The following is a 5,895-nucleotide window of genomic DNA, read 5'->3' on the forward strand; positions in this document are numbered from 1 at the left end:
ACTGATTGGCCACTAAAACACAAGTCTACAACCAGCTAAAGTATCATAGTGTCAGCAATTTAGAAGAGGTGGCAAACAAGGAAGGAGTGGTGAGACAAATAGTCAACAAGTGCAATCTCTGTAGATACGTAGAGAAGGTGGACCAACAAATTGACCAGGTAGATGCATGGAATTCTTGAGAACCTTTGACACAAGGAAGAATAATGGCATGATAATTGTTAGGAAGGAAGGCTTCCCTAAAAGGATAGAAGTTGTGATTAGCCCAAAGATAGTGGAGAAGGCCTTAGGGTTGGCCAACACATAAGGGAAGAGATTGAAGAGGGATGTTTATAGCATGTTGAAGATGCTCAAGACAAAGATTCACACCAATTATGGGATCAGTCTAGCAAACATCCTTGACCCTGCCATCTAGTTACATGTCAAGATGATGCATGCCCTATTTTCCAATCACCGATACAATACTCTCATGGCTCGGATTCTAGTGCCAATGCTTGAAAATATTGTAGCAAGGGCCCTAGATGAAGTAAATCTAAATGCCTATGTGTGCAAGATGTTTGAATCATCAGTCAAGGCATTATCATTGAGCCAAAGACCTGCAATAATAGTAGGAGGGGAGTCACTAGCCACCACAACCAAATCGGGCCAAAAAATGCATGCATCAAAAGCATCCTTGATAGGCTTCGGAGGGGTGCTTACTGCCATCATCCAAGAACCTGCGAGAGAGATGGGAAGGGAAGAGGAAGTAGGGGAGACTCTAGAGAGATCTCCCACCCAAGATCATCACCTCTCTCCAGTCCCACAAAGCTCATCAACATCTCCAAAAGTAAGAAAGGTGGGAAACAAAGAAGCGAGCAAGCCACAAAAAGAGAAGACATAGCAAGCCTCAAGAAAGAATGGAGTTCAACCCCGAGCTCAATAGTAATAGGAGGAGTCCAGTGAAAAGATGGTAAGTGGGCAAGGAGGGGAGGGTTTGGTCCCATCAAGCCAGGGGGAGTAGAAGAAAATCTTGCTGAAAATCCCAAGCAAGAAGAAGAAGCGAGAAGAAGAGGAGGAACACCTATGGAAGATAGAAGAAGAATCCCAAAGTATGGAGGAAGAAAAAATGAAGGAGCGATAAGAGGAGGAGGAAAGGCCAAGGAGGGAAGAGGATGAGCAAATGGCTCTCGCCATCAAGCTGCTAGTCAAATAACCCTGCCATGCAGAAGAGCTGGGCAGAAGGAGCCCAAATGATGGGCCTAGAACTAGCTCCATAGTAGCAGAAGTGGGTAGAGGACCCATGGTGGAAGGCAAAGGGAAGGCCCCATTGGAACTGCCCCCATCCGTCATGGTTGCCCACTGCCACTACCACCCAAGAAACCATGGATGCCACAGTGGGCCAAAGCAACATGATGGCTTGGGTGCAATACCTAGTCACATGGTGCAATACCTTGGACTAGCACTTAGTGAAGAAGCCCCCATACCAAGAATAAAGAGGCCTGCCATTGTGGATGCTGAGTCTAGGAAGGACCTGAAGAAGGCTAGGGTGGAAGCCTCAACCATATACATACCCTCGACCATGCCAAGGTCGACGCAGTATGATGACTACATCCAGGAATTGCTAGGCTAGCTCAAAGGAATAAAAGAGGAGAGGAAGGTAACACTAGCGGAGCTGGAAAGTGAAAAGGAAACATTCTCAGTCTACCAACTCAAAAAAACACACCAAGTAGCTATCCAAAAAAGGCAAATAAGTGATTTGAGGGAAGAATTCGAAGCCAAACATGCAATAGAAAGGAAAATGGAGAAGAAAGTTGCAAAAGAGTCCCATACTGAGGGAAGTGGATAAAAGGTGATATTGGAGGAAATTTTAGTCCTCTTGTAGCAAAATGAGAAAATACAAGAGTTCCTTGACCAGCTAAAGAGAATTAGAGATGAGCTCACTAAGGAGCTAGAGAGGGTTAGGACCCAAGCCTATGCAGAGTGCAGAAAGGAGAAAAAGAAAGAGCTGCTAGAGAAACTGCATGAGGCCAAGGCACAAAGAGATGAAGTGGCAGCCAAAAAACTAATAGAGATGGAAAACCTACTTGAGATGGCCCTCTTCGAAATGAGAAAAATGCTTCTTTATTTGTATTGTTGGTTTTGTGACCTTGATGAGGGTTAGGTAACATCAAGGAAATGATTGTACTAGACATTGAGGAACATACATTTTAAAATCACATTTTTGCTTGATCTTAGCCACCTTAGTAGGATCATTAGCGTTTGTGACTAGGGCCTAGTTTGATGAGTCGCATTGCTTTAGCACTCTCCTTCAAAAGCATTTTCAAGGTGTCTCATTAAATAGTCTTGCTTTTGTAAAAAATGTGTTCACTATTCTCCCATGTAGTCTTTCGACAAGATACAAGTTGTGAGTTTTTGACTTTATTTTTAATCTTATCGGCTTCTCACAATTAGATTTGGGGAATTCTAGACCATTAAATAGAGGAAGTCTTGAATAAAATAGTCCAAAGTTCGTAACTTGACACTTTTCAGGGTTGATAGGGTCTGCAGACATCCTTCACAAAAGTCATTTCTACACTTATTCTATTGTTTGGTTTTAGTTTTGGTTTGATTTTTCCTCACCTTGCCCCCTCCTCTCCAAATTTGACAAAAATCCTTCTTAGGATTGGAGAATGAAGGGTTAAGGGCATTCATCACATGTGGGGCATTACTTTCGCATGAGCCACACATAGAAGTTTGGATTGTACTCCAGGGTAGCATAGCAGTCCATGTTGAAAGGACAGATGCCTACTTGAGTGATGTAGGTGAGAACATCTATGAGGAAGTCACCAGAGTTGATTCTACTATAGCAATGTGTAACTCCTGGAGAGAATGTGGTCTAAATAAGGATGGGTCATGATGTGTTCCTCTAGGGGTCAATTGCGGATGATGGTCAACACCCTATATGAGGTTGGAGCTACGTAAGCTAGGTCATACTCTGAGGTTTTTATTGCACGTCTTTGCTCAGTGTGAGTCATGATTTGGCAGTCTCTCTGTTCCCATTGAAGGTGAAGAGCGTACCATTTTCTCAAGAAGGCGGGATTGCTTTTAGCGAGGTGCTGCAACTCTTCCATTTCATGAGTTGTGGTTGAGACTGCACTTTTTTTGTATGAGGTGATAAGGTGTTGTTTTGCAAGCTTGTTCTATGGATATCTTGGTGGCAATTAACTCCTCAATTGCTTGTGGGGCCTTAACAAATACAAATTTTGATTATTCCAAAGAGCAAGGGAATGTATGCATTTCCATGGCCATAGGTTCATTTAAGAGACCTAAGTCTTGCTGGTCATAGCTTTTAGCAAGTGCCATGAAGGTGGCATCTAAGTGGTGAATGCACAAGTGACTAATTCATCCCCTATATTCAAAGCCAAATTTGAGGCCAAAGTGATCGGTGCTCATAAGAGGGGATTAAGCCTAGTATTGGTTGGGGTTTGATTGGGCTAAATAGGTCAGTCGCTCGCCATTGGTGTCTGCGGTGTTGAGGGCTCTTGCAGGTGCATATTTGCCTCTTGGACATTAGAGGTAGTCTGTGATGTTGAGTCTCTATTGTCAGGCATTTGAGAGGGCTTGGGGACATTAGCAGTGCTAGGTTGAGGCGGTCTAGGGACAACATGCTATGATTTTGGCCTATAGATTAGTTGAGGCTCTACACAGATATAGTGGTCTTGTGTTGGATGGGCTAAGCAGCTTCAGCTGTTGGTGTTTTTGGTTCCATATTTATCTTTTGATCTTGCATGGTCAAGCTTGAGGGTTGTAGTTGAAGGGTGTCATTGGCAGTCTTGGCTTTAGGTACCCATATCCATGTATTGCCCTCATAATAACCATGCACCTAAAATAGGATCTTAGGGATCCATCTCAATTTGATCATTCTTTTATGCCCATAAGTCTTCTCTACCTCCTAGGTATTGAGTATGGGTTCCTAGAATTGCAATGTTGAGTTTGAGTACCTCGAGGTGGTTGTCTTTGATGTTTAGGGACCCATTTGAACTTGGGTTCATGGGACTTGGTTCCGTTCAAAGGTAAAAATGCAATTGGCTGTAAGTGGGTTTATAAGGTGAAGCACAATGCAGATGGTTCTGTGAATAGATACAAGGCAAGATTAGTAGTCAAGGGGTATGCACAAACATATGGCATTGACTATGAAGAAACATTCAGTCCGGTTGAAAGGATGGCAACTGTAAGAGCAGTCATTGCTATGGCTGCATCAAAGGGATGGTCTTTACATCAGATGGATGTAAAGAATGCCTTCTTGCATGGTGATTTGCAAGAAGAGGTCTATATGGAGCAGCCACCAGGTTATGTGCATGCTATTCATCCTGAGTTTGTTTGCAGGTTGAAGAAAGCCTTGTATGGCTTGAAGCAAGCACCTAGAGCATGGTCTGACAAGATAGGACAGTATCTTGTCACTATTGGCTTTCAAATTTCCAAGGCAGATTTCTCACTTTATGTGAGAAAAACAGAGAAAGGTATTATGCTACTTGTCATTTATGTTGATGATTTGATTATGACAGGTGACAGTGATGAAGATATCCTTCATGTGAAAATGCTATTGAAGCAGAAGTTTGAGATGAAGGATTTGGGAGAGCTGCGTTATTTCTTGGGCATTGAGGTGATTAGATCACCAAGTGGGATACAGCTCTTGCAGAGGCAGTATGGATTGGACATGCTGTCCAAATATGGGATGACAGGCTGTAAGCCTATTTCAGTTCCTTTGGAGCAGAATGTGAAGCTGAGCATAGATGCAGGTGAGCTTCTAGAAGACCCTACTATGTACAGACGCATAGTAGGAAGTTTGATTTATATGACTATTACCAGGCCAGATTTGAGCTATGCTATTGGATTGGTAAGTCAGTTTATGCAGGCTCCAAGGAGACCACATTTGGATGCGGCTAGACGCATACTCAGGTATGTGAAGTCCACATTGCAGTATGGACTATTTTATGAGACTGGGATTCAGATACAGCTACATGGATACACTGATGCTGATTGGGCTGGTAGTATTTCTGATAGACGATCTACCAGTGGATATGTGTTCTCTTTTGGGAGTGCTGCAGTCACTTGGAGCAGCAAGAAACAGCCTACAGTTGCCTTGTCGAGCACAAAGGCCGAGTACAGGGGTGCAGCAATGGCTGCATGTGAGGTAGCTTGGTTGCATAAGCTACTTTATGATATGCATCAGTCTATAGATAGGCCAGTTGTCATTTATTGTGACAACATGAGTAGTATACACTTGGCAAATAACCCAGTCTATCATGCTAGAACAAAGCACATTGAGGTGCATTATCACTATGTGCGAGAGAGGGTTTTACTAGGTCTTATTGATCTAGTTTATGTCAGCACAGAGGATCAGGTAGCTGACATATTCACGAAGGCATTGGGCGCAGAGAAGCTGCGCAAGTTCAGAGACCTGCTTGGTGTGCAGGAATTGGGATTGAGCTCGAGGGGGAGTGTTGAGATATCGAGCTCCACTCGTGATACGCCAGGGTGACCGTTGTGTATTTATGTCACCGACTTGTCAGTTGCAGACGCGGTTGGTACACCGCCCATGAATAATAGCTACATGATAGCTATCCTTATCTACTCTAGTTCGTGGCTCAGTTAGTATGCCACCTTAGTTTGTTGAGTTTGGTTTGAGACCCATATATAGGGTTCTTCTATTTCTTTGTACTTGAGTTCTTTTGGCTTACACAACTAAGAAGAGGAAAACTGTTTTCAGCCTCCACCCTTGTGTGTCTTCCCCCATTGTGCAAGCAAGAAAGCTTCAAGCGAGACTCCTTCCTTCTCTCCCACAATCTTGACATGCCCTTGCCATCTAGGGTTTCCAGTTCCACATCACCTGTTTGATTGATGGCATAGACTCTAAAAGGTCATAAGCCTCTGAACTTC

Source organism: Lygodium microphyllum, chromosome 17 (genome assembly GCF_053477565.2).
Source record: "Lygodium microphyllum isolate KBCC chromosome 17, Lygodium_microphyllum_v1.1.10, whole genome shotgun sequence".
Lineage (NCBI taxonomy): Eukaryota > Viridiplantae > Streptophyta > Polypodiopsida > Schizaeales > Lygodiaceae > Lygodium > Lygodium microphyllum.